Source organism: Fukomys damarensis, unplaced genomic scaffold (assembly GCF_012274545.1).
Source record: "Fukomys damarensis isolate Sample0158 unplaced genomic scaffold, DMR_v1.0_HiC HiC_scaffold_1, whole genome shotgun sequence".
Classification (NCBI taxonomy): Eukaryota; Metazoa; Chordata; class Mammalia; order Rodentia; family Bathyergidae; genus Fukomys; species Fukomys damarensis.
Window position 1 is genome coordinate 12,709,583 of NW_022900913.1, and position 15,500 is coordinate 12,725,082.

The 15,500-nt window shown below is 44.7% G+C and overlaps 1 protein-coding gene across 1 annotated transcript in view; it reads right to left on the bottom strand.

The window, feature by feature from the left end:
- The window catches only part of Myo10 (myosin X), a 175,131-nt gene that overhangs the window by 55,094 nt on the left and 104,537 nt on the right, over positions 1-15,500 (bottom strand).

Consider the following 15,500-nt stretch of genomic DNA (forward strand, 5'->3'; position numbering starts at 1 on the left):
TGGAGGGGACAAGAGGAGGGCAGACAGGCACTGAGGCAGGAGGGTGCCAAGGGCAGCACGGACCCCACATCTATCATCCTAGCACTTTGGAGGCTGAGGCAGGAGGACTGCTGTGAGTTCCAGGCCAGCCTAAACTATACAGGAGCCCATCTCAAAAAACAGAGCCAAACCAAACAAAAGAGAAATGAGAAAATGATCGGGGAACTCTTAAAGATATGTTCAGCGGCAAGAGACCACTGCTCAAGGGAGGGGCCGGTCAAGAGCCTTACCGTCCCTTCTTTGACTTTTTCTGGACACAGGGTTTTATTATGTAGCTCAGGCTGGCCTCAAACTCATGGTGGGGTCTCCTGACTCCTGTGAGTGCTGGGATGACAGCTGGGATGATGTCCTTCGGTTGGTACATGAGTTGTGTATCTCTCTCTGTCTCCCAGGAGACATGAAAAAGCTGAATAAAGGCAAGATGAGACCATCCTTCGGAAGAGGTTGTTAAGAGCCTACGCTCTGCAGGGTAGGGTCCATCGGCAGGCAGTTTCTTCAGAAAGTCACAGATCCAGGAGGTGTTTAATATTACAGGGAACAGCAAAACCCCAAAGCCCATTCAGTCCTCACATGTGCAAAACTATCACACTTGAAATTGTACTTCTTTGTATTATCGAGAATGTCACACTGTTTTCAATTTGTCTTTCGCCTTTTGCAAATTTCTTGTTCGTGTGCGTCAAGTATTTTTCAATTAAAACATCTATTATTTGTAGTGGTTTTAGGGACTCTTTCTTTCCTTTTTTTTTTTTTTGTACCGGGATGGAACTTGGGTCCTTGCACTTGCAAGGCAGGCGGTGGAACCACTGAGCCAAATTCCCAGCCCCCAAAGGGACCCTTTTTTATTAAGGGTACACACTGGGCAGCACTTGGGAGGATGAGGCAGGAGGATCCCCAGGAGGAGGAGTTGGGCTACAGAGCCAGGCCCTGTCTGAAACACCTCTTGCTATACAGACATCCCTTGCTTCAGGACCTACCTACAACTGAGGGGGCCCTGGGACTTTGGACCGCTACTCAGACTTCCAATACCAGAACAGGAGCAGCAAGCAGTATGGCCTTTCAGTGGCTTCTTCTGTAGCATGGTAGCGTGATTTTGGCTGACTGTACTGTACAGTACAGTGCTGCGGTTTTATGTTGTTATACGTTAGTGGTGCCAGTAAAAGCCAAGTCATCAAGGTGGGGTTTCTCTGGACCACTTCTTCGTTCTCACTCTCTCCACGTGTGTGTACACCACACACAGTGCCCCATTTAGCACAAACGTGCTGGCCAGCCAAGCTACAGTCTCTTAATGGACGCGTGCCGGGTACCCTGCAATCCCCCAATGGCCTTCATGAGGGGCAACCCACTGTATATGCACGGACCAAGGTCATAACAATCTGCACGGCTGATTTAGCAAACAAATTTCCAAGAATTTCAGGAAACAGCATTTGTGCAAATAAATCACGCAGCAGCACGGTCTGCAACCACACGTAAAGCAAACAATCAAATAACGGAAACCTGACTTTAAATTGTCACCGTGGATAAAATTCTTTATGCATGGAAAAGGGACAGGAGGCATTTACAATACATTTTAAAATGCAGGCTACAGAACTAAGGTAGATTATGACCCCAATTTGAAGGAAAGTGCTCATACTGTAAAATACAAATAGGACTGTCTTTCCATGGTGAGAGTATGAGTAATTATAAAATATGTGGCCTATTTTCCAAATGTTTTCTTTTCGTCTTTTTGTTTTTTTCTTTTTCTTTTTGGTACCGGGATGGAACTCCGGTCCTTGCGCTTAGCAAGGCAGGTGGCGGAACCACTGAGCTAAATCCCCGGCCCTCCAAACGTTTTCCAGTCAGTAAATCAGGTCGGCCCTCGCGTTGGAAGCGCGTGGAGGCGTAATCAGTACTTTGTCTGCTTACGATCGCTCCAAGAGCTGCCAATAAAAGCCGAGGAGGAAAGGAGGGAAGAAGAGCCTCCCCACTCCCAAGAAGGGGACACAGAGAAAGGCTGAGGGGCAGCGGGGTACCCAGATGGGCCCCGAGACCCCTCCACTCCAGTCCACGCAGGTCCAGCCCGGCCCTGGGCTCCCAGTCAAAGCGGGGCGTGGCTGGGGCCCCAGGGACTGGAATCTCTCTTTGTGCCACTCGCAGGGTTGCGGGCAGCGGGAGTCCCAGAACCCCTGCTCTCAAGAGCCGGCGGCTGAGTGGGCACCCATGAAAATGTTAATTGAGGCTCTGCCCCCTGGAGGAAAACAAACACCCCCCCTACAGGTGGCAGACGGGGCTGGAGAGGCTGGCGGGGGGTCCGCCTGAAGGGCTTCCAGGAAGTCTGCGGAGAGGAACCTGCGGGGCTGCCCCGGGAGGCGTCTGACCACATCCAGCCCGCAGGTGCCCATTAGTGTGCCCCGGTTTTAAACTGGATGGCAGGCTGGGTGTGGGGGAACCTGCCTGTAACCCTAGGACTTACTTGGAAGGCTGAGGCGGGAGGATCACAGCCAGCCCGGGCTATAGAGTGAGTTCAAGGCCAGCCTGCACTGCAAGCCAGACTGTCTCAAACCAAACCAAACCAGAACAACATCTCCCAAAACTAAACAGCAGACGAGAGAGGAGAAAATCAAGTCTAAGGTTTCGAGTTACAAATCAATGGTGATTTTCCATAGGTGACTAACAAACCACCTTTCTCACTGGGGGTAAGAAATTTAGGTCAGAGTAAAGACTTGTACAGGAACGTGCTGACATGGGTGCTTTCTACAAGTCTGTCTTCTATTTCAACTAAAGCAAATTCAGCCAAGCAGCCCTCAGTCCCATTGTTATCCATCTTTTAAAAAATGTTGCTGCACTTAGTTTTAAAGAAACCTTTGGGCTGCAAGTATCAACTCCCTCTGAGCGGACGCTTAGCAACTGAAAGGGGTCTGCTGAATACAACCCCGGGGCCTCCTCCCTTATCCTTCCCGGCGCAGGCAGGATTAGCATGCACCCTCTTCCCAGCATTCTGCACCGAGTTCCTTCTCTGGGGACCTCGTTTTGAGGAATAAGGGAATCTACAGAAAATGTCCCTCCCGAGGTTTTGCCAGGCCGACTGTAAAATTTCCACGAGTGGATGCAGGTGCGGAACAAGTGTGTAATACCCTAGAGGCAGCCACTCAACTCCCGTAACCGCTCCCATTTCCGCACACGCAACCCGCCGTACAATGCAGTCCAGAAAGGGGTCACGCTTGGGCAGATTTCTAAGAGCAGCTCAAAAAGACATTCTTTCTCCTATACAGATTTCTGCAAAGCACAGGGCCGGCTACGTGAGTGTAAGTTTTCAGAGAGAAATACTTTGAAATAAATTCGAACAAAAGAAACCACCACGTATATCCTCCTGAAGCCATTCCAAATGACTTTTCCTACCAAAGTCAGACTCCATACAAAAAAACATACCGCATTATCAATGCATTATCTGCGTTTTTTACAAAGGATTAGTGGTGCAAACTCCTACAAGTAGCCAGAAACAGCACTTACCCATTTGTTGAAAAACGAAACACTTCTGGTGCTCGGAGAAATTACAAAATCCCCTCCCCCTCTTGAATTTGATCTCTCCACGATCGCTGTTCATGAAACTTTTAAGTAGAACACAAAAGAGAAAAAGCCCTACCTTGGGTTTTCCTTTTTCCCCTTCAGTTTTTGTCCACTGTAAAAGGCTGCATCTTTAGCAGTCCGGACTGCAAGCTTAGCACTGGCAGACACAAAAACGGCTTTCTTCAGCTTGCTGGTGTTCCCAGCCTTTTATGTGGTGTCTTGGGCTGCGCTTGCTAATTCATTCCTGATTCCACTCAAAGGAAGCCCAGCCTGGCGAGGCTGGCGTGACAGTAATTGCTGAAGATCCTTCAGACTGCAAGAGCAAACAAGCGCTCTTTCTGACTAACAAATATGTAAATACATTTAAGGTCCGGAGATTATTTGAAATGATGACCTATTTCTTCTCCTAAATGCCCTTGGACAAAACTCAGGCGATTTAGCTGCGATGATCCTGGACAAGCAACCCAGAGAGCAGCACTCCTCACTTTGCAGGGCTTCCGTTAGGGCCATTTAGCCCGGGCTTTGCACGGCGCTGCTCAACTGTTGCCATGGCAACTGGGGGAAACGGGGCTGGAGCCACCAAGGAAGGGTTTACTGGGATCCTTTTTTGTTTGGGGGAAGAACGCCAGCTTTAATGCCTCCTTCGCTAAGATTTCCCCCAAAGGTAAAGCTGCCTTTTCACAGGTCTCCTGAATATAAATTACTTCAGAAGTCCAAAGACACCGTGATAGAGGATGCGGTGGAGGGAGGTGGCCACGGACAACTGAAGCTTTGGTGGTATCAGAAAATCCTGGTCCCAAAGGTTATGGAAAGCAACAGGCTCTTTCCAGAACGCAGAGGAAATGGGACAATTTTAAGACCACCCAGGGCCACCTGTACTTCACCACCGTCAAAGAGCTGACAGTCCAGAAATCTAGACAACTCCAGAAAGTTCCAGCTTCGTAACCAATACCTCTGCTCTCACTCCTGATCTGGGGACTGAACCCAGGACATTCACACTGAGCTACAACAGCTCAAGCTGCTCTTTATGTTTTGTTTTGAAATAAAACCTAAGTTTTTCAGGCCGGGCTCAGACAAGTGATCCTCCTGCCTCAGCTTCCCAGAGAGCTAGAGTTTTAGGCATGTGCCACAACACCTGGCTTTCATTCTTCACTGTATGCTTTTATTGTATGCAATGTTTCATCCTTTGGAGAGGCAATCAGAAGTTATCCCATTATTTTAAAACAGTACTTAAAAATGTTTATCACATCATGAACAGATTACGAACATTTGAGATTCTGATTTATCATGACAGTACACATCTGTCAAAACTCAAAGTTCTGGAACAACACAAGAGACTGGAATGTAAATGTGTATCTTTGGACCTCGATGATAGATAATGTTGCATCGGTGTGTTAACTATATACAACAAATATACTACATTAATGCAGTATGTTAATATAAGGAAGTTGTGTTTCAAAAGGATTTAGTATGGGAGCTGTGTACTACATGTTTGAATTTTCTATAAATTATCATCTTTTCTAAAAAACAAAGTCTGTTAAACTTTAAAAACTAAAAAAAAAAAAAAAAAAAAAAAAAAAAAAAAAAAAAAAAAAAAAAAAAAAAAAAAAAAAAAAAAAAAAAAAAAAAAAAAAAAAAAAAAAAAAAAAAAAAAAAAAAAAAAAAAAAAAAAAAAAAAAAAAAAAAAAAAAAAAAAAAAAAAAAAAAAAAAAAAAAAAAAAAAAAAAAAAAAAAAAAAAAAAAAAAAAAAAAAAAAAAAAAAAAAAAAAAAAAAAAAAAAAAAAAAAAAAAAAAAAAAAGAAAACAACAAAGGGCACACATCTGTAATCCGAGCACTGGGAGGCAGATAGGTAAGAGGATTGCACATCGGAGCCCAGCCTGGGCAACTTAGCAAGACCCTGTCTCAAAACAAAAAATTTACAAAAGGGGATGGCTAGGGACAGGCCAGTGAAAAGACCCTGGGTTCAATCACCAGCACCACAAAATAAAGATAAAACAATGAAATAAAAATATTCATCTCATAACAAAATCAAAGACTATTGGAAACTTAGAAAAAAAACCAGCTGGCCTGGGATTTGGCTCAGTGGCTCCACCGCCTGCCTCGCAAGTGCAAGGACCAGAGTTCGATCCCCAGTACTGGGAAAAAAAAAAAAAAAAAGCAAAGCAAAGCAAAAGCTGCTTAGGAATTCTAGGAAGATGATCGAGCTGTAAGCAGCAAAGAAATCAGCCTTTCCAAGATCTGGAATGGACACACTGGAAAATAACAACTTGGGAAAGAAAAGAAGTTGGGAGGTGGAACCCTGGGACCCAGGAAGGATCGAACAGGAAAATCAGACCTACAGAGAAAGTGAAGGCACAGATCACAGTGTGGGAAAAGGAAGGGAAAGTCTGTGCTTTCTTCCCGGCTCCTGGCTCGTAGGTCCTGAGAAAGGAGACCCAAATCTTAAAAAAAAAAAAAAAAACTAGAGGCCCAGGGAAAGCTGGGAGTCCAGAGGCCTCCAGAGAGAAGCACAGTAGTGGATATTGTGGTTAAAATAGCTGGCGAGTGACTCCAGCCCGTGTATCTGCCGTACTCCTTGGAGAGGGTGCTATTCCAGAGAGGCCAACTGAACCTGGGGCTCAGAGCAGCCACGGCTTGGCTTCATCTCAGGGGTCCCCGTGATAGACTCCCACAGTGACTGGGTGAGGGACAACCTCAGGAGACACCCGTGGTCAGCTCAGCTAGAGACACTCAGAGGGTTCTAAGCTAAAGTACTACACCCCACTCCCCTGACCGGTGGCCAGGATCAGCCTGAACCTCGTGGATTTGAAAGCCCCAGGATCAGCACCTCACCCTAATCCTACTACTGCCTGCTTTTGGGTGACTATATTCAACGTGAACATCTTAAATTGGACACTGCCCCCAAAACTGTAGACCCTGGGACATAACCATAGGCTTGAAATCACAGAGAAGTCCTCTCATTTTGTTTTTTTTTAAACTTTTGGTTCTTTTGTATATAGGGTTGGCTTTGTTGTTGTTGTTGTTATTTTTTTTTTCTTAGTGTGAGCACTGTTTTTAGTTTTCCTTTTGCACCCCCCCACTCATTCTCCAATCTTAAATCTTTACTCCGATAATGGCAGAGATATAGCTGCTGCTTTTAGTACACGTTAGCTGTGTGTCAGTACCTATGTAGCCTTAATGTTTCCATCATAATTGCTGGGATTAAGGGTGGTACATAATTGGTTCTTATGGTAGGTTATACCTAATTTGTCTTGGGCAGTACTACTGTAGCTGATTCACTTGATGTTAACAGGGTCACCTAATGTTGCTATTTCTCTGTAAGCAGCTAACACTCAGATTGCCTTTGTGACATTAAGAATGCTAGAGTACATTCCCAGAGAAGGGAAGACAAAACTTCCAGCCCCTCTGAAGCTAATCCAGTGGGCAACAAGGGACAGAACAGTACAAGCCACACACACGAATTACTCAAGAAAACAGCTCAAAGATTCTCAGCAGGATTAGAGAAGATACAACTAAGCAGATAATAGAAGTAATAACCAAAAACATGTAGAGCCCTCAGAAGACATGAATAAAAAGCTGTATCACGGGGCTGAGGATGTAGCTCAGTGGCACTGTGCCTGCCTGGCAAGCACAAGGTCCTGAGTTTGATTCCCAGTATCAGGGGGAAAATAAAGGTACATGAGTTAAACAAAAGAATACAAAATTTGAATGACAAGTTTACCAAAGAATTAGAATCCGGGAAAAAGTTTTAGTCAGAAATTCAGATTAAAAATTATAGTGAAAGTATGAGCAGGAGAACCAACCAAGGTGAGAAAAGAATTTTAGAATAGAAGATGGTGAGGTCATCAAAGGCCAACTCCTCAAAGACACCTTAAAAACAATAAGAGAACAGGTCCAGGGATTTAGCTCAGAGGTGCCCGAGAAAAAGCAAACAAACAAGAGAACAAGAAAAATCAGTACAACAACTGCTAGATGACGCAAGAAACTAATCTAAGAATAACTGGAATGAGTGAAAAATCAGAAGACAACAAAAATGGTGTAAAAAAAAAAAAAAAACCCTGTTGCCTAAAATGTACCAATAAATTCAATTAAAAAATCACACACACACACAAAAACTCTGTTCACAAAAATAAGGGCAGAAAACACCCCAACTATAAGGAAAGAAAGAAACATACAGATATGTGAGGTATGGAACCCCAAGTAGCCATGATCCAAACAATCTTGTATACTCAAAGTTCCAAAGGTATGTCACAGGGACACAACGCTAAAAGCTGTTAGAGAAAGACCACGAATCATACAGAGGTAATTGCAGAGAGTTACAGCAGACTTCTCTGCACAAACCTTAAGCCCAAGCACGCTTGGAATGAAGTGTTTCAAGCCCTAAAAGACAACAACTTCCAACTGTAGCTTATGTATCCTGCAAAACTTTTCTTTAAAGTTGATGGGGAAATATGATATTTCCATGACCAGGAGCACCTCAAGAAATGCACGATTACCAACTATAGCATTATTAAGAATTCTCAAAAAATATCCTAGAAAAGGATAACAAAACTAGCCATGTCAAAAAGTAACAAAGAATGAACGTACCTAGAGGGATAAGCACTTAAGAAAAGGGGAAAATGAGGAAATCAGCATCAGGAAAATAACGCAATGACAGGGATAAGTCAGGACCTCGCTCTCAGTAGTAACTCTCCAAGTGAATGGACTTGATTCCCCAATCAAAAGACACAGATTGGCAGACTGTATCAAAAAAGAAAACCCAACAATATGTGGTGTGCAAGAAACAAATTAAAAAAAAAAAATCAAAGGATGGAAAACAATATTCCATGCAACAAAAACCTGGAAAAAAGCAGGAGTTGCTATTCCTAATTTCAGACAAAGTAGATTTCAACCTTAGAGTTATCAAAAGAGAGAAAAAAGATCACTACATATTGGTTGAGGGAACAAGTCAACAGGAAGAGTTAAAAATTACAGGGCTGGGGATTTGGCTCAGAGGTTCTACTGCCTGCCTTGCAAGCACCGAGTTTGATCCCCGGTACCCCGCCCCCCAAAAAGATATATATTCACCAAACACTGCTGTGCCTAACTCCATAAAACAAACACTAATGGAAACAAAAAATCAGATAAATACCATTACAATTGTAATAGGAACCTCAATACCCCACTGCCACAAAAGGACAAACTACACACAAAAATTAACAAAGACATGAAAATTGACCTAAAACTTCTAACAGATGGACTTACGTAACAGATGTCTACAGAGTGATCCATTTCTCAGCAGCATATGGGACTTTCTCCAAAATAAGGCCACATACTAGCCCATAACGCCTGCTTAAATAAAGCTAAAATAAATGCAAAATAATAAAAATTATCCCATGCGAAAGAATCAAAATTATCCCATGCACATTATCAGACCATAGTGCAAAGCAACTAAAAATCAATGGCAAAAGACACCATAGAAACTGTGCTAACAGATGGAAATTAATAATGAGGTCTTGAATAATTAATGGGTCACAGATGAAATTAAAGAAAAAATGTGATAGTTTCTACAGTCAAATGATAACATCAGTATAGCAGTGAATTCCCACATCAGACAAACAGAACAAGCTAAAAAAAAAATAACCTAATGGCCCTAGAGAAACAAAAACATTACAAATCCAAATTACACAAGGAAGGAAATTATAAATAACAGGGCAGAAATCAGTGAAACTGAGATTTAAAAAAATACAAAGAATCAATGAATCAAAGAGTTGGTTCTTTGAAAGATTAAACAAAATAACCAAACCCTTTGCCAATCTTACCAAAACAAGGAAGAAATGACAAGTCCATGCAACTAGAAATGAAAAAGGCAAAATCACAATGGACTCTGCCAAAATCCAGAGGATTATTGGTAATCACTTTGCCAATCTGTACTCCAATGAAATGGAAAATTCAGAAGAAATGGATAGATTCCTAGATACATATGAGCAACCAAAGCTGAACCAAGAAGATATACAAATCCCAAATAAGCCAATTATCAGTCCCCGAAATTGAAGAAGTAATTAAAAAGCTACCAACTAAGAAAAGCCCAGATCCCGGTGGATTCACTGTCAAATTCTACAAGAACTTTGAAGATATAATGCCGCTATTCCCCAAACTCCATAATAAAATCCAAAGGGAAGCAGCACCCTCAGTCATTTCTGGAAGCAATCATTACCTTGACCCCAAACCCAGAAAAGGACTCAACCAATAAAGAGAACTATGGGCCAAGCTCATTAATGAACACAGATGCAAAAATCCTTAAGTAGCTATTGGCAAATAAAATTCGGGAAATCATCGGAGAGATTGTGTATCACAACCAAGCAGGATTCATTCCAGGGATACAGGGATGGTTCGACATACACAAATCAATAAATGTAATACATCACACAGACAGAAGCAAGGACACAAATTACATGTTCATCTCAATGGACACAGAAAATGCATCTGATCAAAAGCATTTATGACAGACTCCTTGACGAGAATAGGTATAAAGGTCTTTATCTCAATCTCATAAAGCCATCTCCGACTAACCAATGGCCAATGTCATACTAAATGGAGAGAAGCTGAAAGCGGTCACACTAAAATCAGGAACAAGATAAAGATGTCTACTATCACCACTCCCGTTCAATAGTTTTTGAAAAGTTCACTAGAGCAATTAGAGAAAGAAATAAAGGGATAATGAATAGGGAAGGAAGAAGTTAAATTATAATCACTTGCTGATGACATGATACTCTACGTACAAGTTCCCAAAAACTCCACCAAAAGACTCCTAGAACTACTAACCAAATTCATTAGTGCAGCAGGATACAGTAAAAAATCAATAGGGTCTCTGTACACCAATAACAAACTCACTGAAAATTAAGGAAACAATACCTTTCACAATAACATCAAGAAATATAAAATACTTAGGAATTAATCTAACCAAGGAAGTGAAAGACGTCTAACAGAGAAAAATATAGTACTCCAAAAAGAGATTGAAGTAAATATCAGAAAATGGAAAGATGTTGGTCATGGTGACTCATGCTTAATCCCAGCACCTGGGAGGCTGAGGCAGGAGGATCACTGTAAAGTGAAAAGACACAATAAGAAGGGAAGAGGAAAAAAAAAAAAAACATGAGAAAATGAAAAAATGTAAATAAAGTATTTGTAAATAGGGAAGGGAGGAGGGGGTGAAGGGAGGGCAGGGACAAGGGGAAAAAATGAAAACCAAGACCTGTCATGTAACGGTACAAGAGCCCAATGATGAATGTAACTGTACTGTATACCTATAATGTACCAGTAAACTCAATGAGAGAGAAAAAAAAAAAAGAAGGGAAGCCCTGGTCTACAAAACTGAGCTCTTCCTCTGTCTGAGCTGAGGAAGCCCAACACTCAGTGCTCATGTCTGATAGAAATTCAGAGACCAATTAGGCTCGAAGGGCTGTTTGCTGCAGGAGGAAATGCACTGTGCTCAGAATTTATAAACACCTGCACACTAGGAGGTGCACCGCCATCTCAGCCCCTGGATGGGGTTGCATTTTACCACAGCTTTTCAAACCACTTTCACAGACTAGACACTCTGGGAACCACTCCCACCACCGCAGTATGCGCCAGGGCTGGGAGTGTAGCTCAGTGTTGATTTTCCTCATGTGGATCCTTCGGAACAAAACTCCTTCGTCTGTGAACTAATATGTACTGAAAACAAAAAAACACAAAAAACTGACAGGCCAGGGAGTTAGCTCAGTGGTTCTGCCGCCTGGCAAGCGCAAGGTCCCAGGTTCGATCCCTGGCACCAAACAAGCAAAAAACCTGAAAAGAACTGAACTTGAATAAAAGGAAATAGAAAAAGAAATAAAAATAAAACAGGACTAAACAGTCAAGAGAGGACGCGTGCCATGTTATTATCAGAACTTTTCGCCTCCACACAGATGCACTTCCGAGTCCTCTGAAAACCTCAGGGTCGGGGACAGGATGCCTCAAGACACTCAGCCGACAAGGACCAGCCAGGGCTCTGTCTCTCGGGCTTGGTTCTGGGGTGTGATTCCTGTCTTCCAGCACCAGGACTGCGGTCCAACCGGCTCTTACAGGGGCCGGCGTGGCCCAGCGCTCCTCCTCGCTGGGACAAACTTCCACCATGCCATGGCCGTGAGGCAGGAGCCTCTCCGCCACAGCCCAGCCCTGGGAGACTGAGGGGACCTCAGTCTGGGTGCCTCCCTCCTCACCGGAGTCCTGGACACTCCACACTCCCACAGACAGGGGCCAGTGCGCTGGGTCCCCTGCCTCTGAGGCATGGAACTTCATTATTACACTGAGGAGGCTTCCTGGCACCCGTCAGTCTGTTCCCTCCTTTAATTGTGAACCTCCTCAGGGGTTTCCTGAGGAATGTTAATGACAGAGTTTTCTGACTAGAATTTATTTGCTAAAACGGTGGGCGGGCAGGCAAGGAGAGATCACAGGCCTCTGAGGCCCTTGGGGAGATTCTGAGGAGACCTAGCAGGTTTCCTGGGATCCAACACTTGAGTGTGGGCCTGTGGGTCAGCCACTGCCACTGCCACTGCGCACTTAGGAGAAAAGCTCAAAGGCCACATTGCCAACCCAAAGCCACCGGATGGAGAAGTCTCCTGCTATGAACCCTGGGAAGTCTAAGCTCTGTGAACGCTGGGAAGAGGATTCCATCTCCACAGCACCAGACTCCTGTGAAGAGGCGAGGCTTCTATCCCCTCTGTCCCTCACTCGTCGCCAGGAGGTTTTCCCAGCAAGGCCACAACGTGCGTGACACCACACCCCGGATTAGTGAGGAACATTTATGCAGAGGCCGCATGATGTGAAGAGTTGAAGCGCCTCTTCCAGCAGTTCACTTGGAGTCTCCTTTCCAGAAGCCTTTCAAAACACACCAAAAACAAAACAGAACAAAAACAAAAACAAAAAACCCCAAATCTACTGCCAGGAATGTTGGTGCACACTCACCATCCCAGCACTCAGGAGGCCGAGGCTGGAGGACTGCGGTGCGTTTGAGGCCAGCCTGGGCTGCATAGTGAGTACACAACAAACAAAACCCCACAGAGGATTCCCGGATGTTGTGAGGCCCAAACACCGGCCGGGGAGGCAGCCTGCTCTGCAGGCCCGGATGTCTGGGTCACTGTGTCCATTCTGTACACGGCCCTGAAGGCACAAAAGCCACTCCTTCAGTTCTTCTGATGCCACACTTTTCTAGGCGGAAGACTTCATGGTTGCTACTTTAGTCTCAGAATTTGCAAAAAAAAACCTCTCTAGGCTCTGCCAAACCCAGATTCCTGCTCCCGAACGATGCATAGGACATGTCACGGGTACTGAGCAGAACCTCCCACAATCCCAGATGAACCGGCCAAAGAACAGGAGGAAGGCAGAAGCGTACACCACCAGCAGACACAGGGAAGGTAGGAACGGCATGACAGACTTTCTAGAACTGGTCTTTGGACTAAAGAAATGTGTGAAAAACTCCAAATGAGGATCCTTTTGTTTTGGTTTTGAGAGAGGGTCTTGCTATGTAGCCCAAGGCTGGCCTTGAACTTGTGGCAATCCTCCTGCCTCTGCCTCTCAGGTGTTGCAACTACAGCCAAGGGCCACAGTGCCTGGCCCAGCGGGGACTCGAGATAAATTTCTCAGGAAATAAAGAGCAGGGAAAGTCCAGTGTTTTCAGTGGAACCAGATGATTGCTCATGGTATTGGTGCTTGGACTAGCAAATTCTTACTCACACCCCGACACTCACGAACCACGCGACACTTCAGGCCTCTGACACGCAGCTCTCAGGCCTGAACCTTCACATCCTGGTGCTTTACGGCGGCACCATGACGGTGAAGAAATGGAAACACCCAGCTGGACCAGCTGCTCCGGAAAGGGCAAGACCTGAGGCTACCTGGCACAGTCAGATCTCAGGCTGGAAAGGCGAATCTCAAAAAGAGAGAATTTCTTCAGTATTTTGGCTGCTGAAGTGTTTCCCGGCCTAATTTCAAAAGCTTTTTGGGTTTGAAGGAAAAACCAACTCTGCCATCCAAGAAGCAAAACGAAAACACAGAAGACTGGGTTTCTCAGACTGCAGTCTGTTTTTTGAATGGTGGCGGCGGCTCTGCGAGGCCCCAAGGTGCCTCAAAGCTCCGCTGGAAGCCACACGGTGGCCCAGACTTCCAGAGGAGGAGGCACGGGTGCAGGGATGAAGGAGGCACTGTCGGCCTTCTCGTGACAAGGAGGAGACAGGAGACCCTGACAGGAGTCTAGGCAGCTACACGAAAGACTCAAAGTCCAAGGAAGGGCAGAGTCACGGAGAAGCAGTGGGCTGACAGCAGCAGCAAGGCGAATGTGAACCCGCTTACAGGACACCGGACACACAGAGGAAGAGACATTCTCACCGCGAATTTTCTACACTTAGTCCAAAACAACTACCTATTGCTCATGTTGCCATCTGCTTTGCTAACCGGCAACATTTTAGTGAATATCTGAACAACAGAAGACCGCGTCTTTTTAGAACATCAGAACACTGGGAATTAAGTCATTATAGATCTTGTCTATAAAACCAGTCTTGGTTGCTTTACATCACACAGATGCCAAGTTGTTTTTCTTTCTCCCCTGGTACTAGGAATCAAACCCAGGGGCTCTCTACCACCAAGCTACAGCCCCAGCTGCCTTTATTTTGGGGGGACAGGGTCTCATTAAGTTGCTCAGGTGAGACACCCCTCTTGCCTCAGCCTCCCACGGGGCTGGGATTACAAGTGCATTATCACTGAGCCCGGCCAGATCCAAGTTCTCACGCGAAGATCACACCTCACGTGAAGGTAATAAACTGAATTACTGGCTACTAAGGAGATGCCCCATTGAGCCTCTAAAAGAAAGAATTCAATACTGTGGTTACTGTAAGTACACATGGGATCTATAACTGAGCATTCATATAATATTGAGTCAAAGGCAACTGTTAATATAAAAGTGAGATCTAAAATGATGGCCCTGAGATGCATCCCCTAAATGTCTTGTTTATCCTTCTTTACGGCAGAGGTGCTCTCCCTTCCATGTAAACGCACACTTTATCCAGCCATCTGTCGGTGGGCATGTGGGCTGGTTCATGAGCTGTGCTGCTATAAACTCGGGTGTGCATCTATCACTGCGGTGCGACACTGCAGACACACGCTTATGTGTGGAGGACAGACACCCAGAGGGGGAAGAACATGTTAACACAGGAAGGCCAAGGAGGGGAGAGCAAGGCAGGAAGGGCACGGGGATTTCAAAGGACAGCGTGCAGAGAGCGAAATGGAGACGGAGCGTTTGTATAGGGGGAAAGGGTTTGAAGGGAGGGCAGGGAATGGGAAAAAGAGTTAAGATGCATTACGTACAGGTACAAATCCCCACGTGGATGTGATCATTATGTACAGCAAATAAGCACTAAGAAAGGTAAGATCCAGCATCAGCAAAGTTCCCAGACTAAACTGGCAAAGTTCCGGTCCGATCTCTCACCTTCTTCCTTACGAGAAGGATGAGGGGGTTCTTGACTCTTACAACCTGGGTTTCTAGACCTAAATTTCTACTCCGCGGGCCTCACATCCAAATTCGTTCATTAACAACACTTCAGGGTGAGGCGCTCTTTCTGTCCTGGGCTGCTGTTATCTAAGTGTCTGTTTTTGTTTATTTAGGTGGCTCCTCTCTTTCAAGCTCATGTTGTTTCTAATTGAATGAGGATATTAAAAACCACACAGCCATTAAGACAACCTTTGAGGTATCTTCTAATCAGTTCCAAGCAATGAGTTAAAGCCTCATAGCCATGTTTAACAATCAAGCAAGCCAGGTGTGATACTCTGGGGGTTGAGGCAGGAGCATCACAAGTTCAAACCCAGAGAGGGCAACTTAACAAGACCCTGTCACAAAATAAAAATAAAGGGCTGGAGACATAGC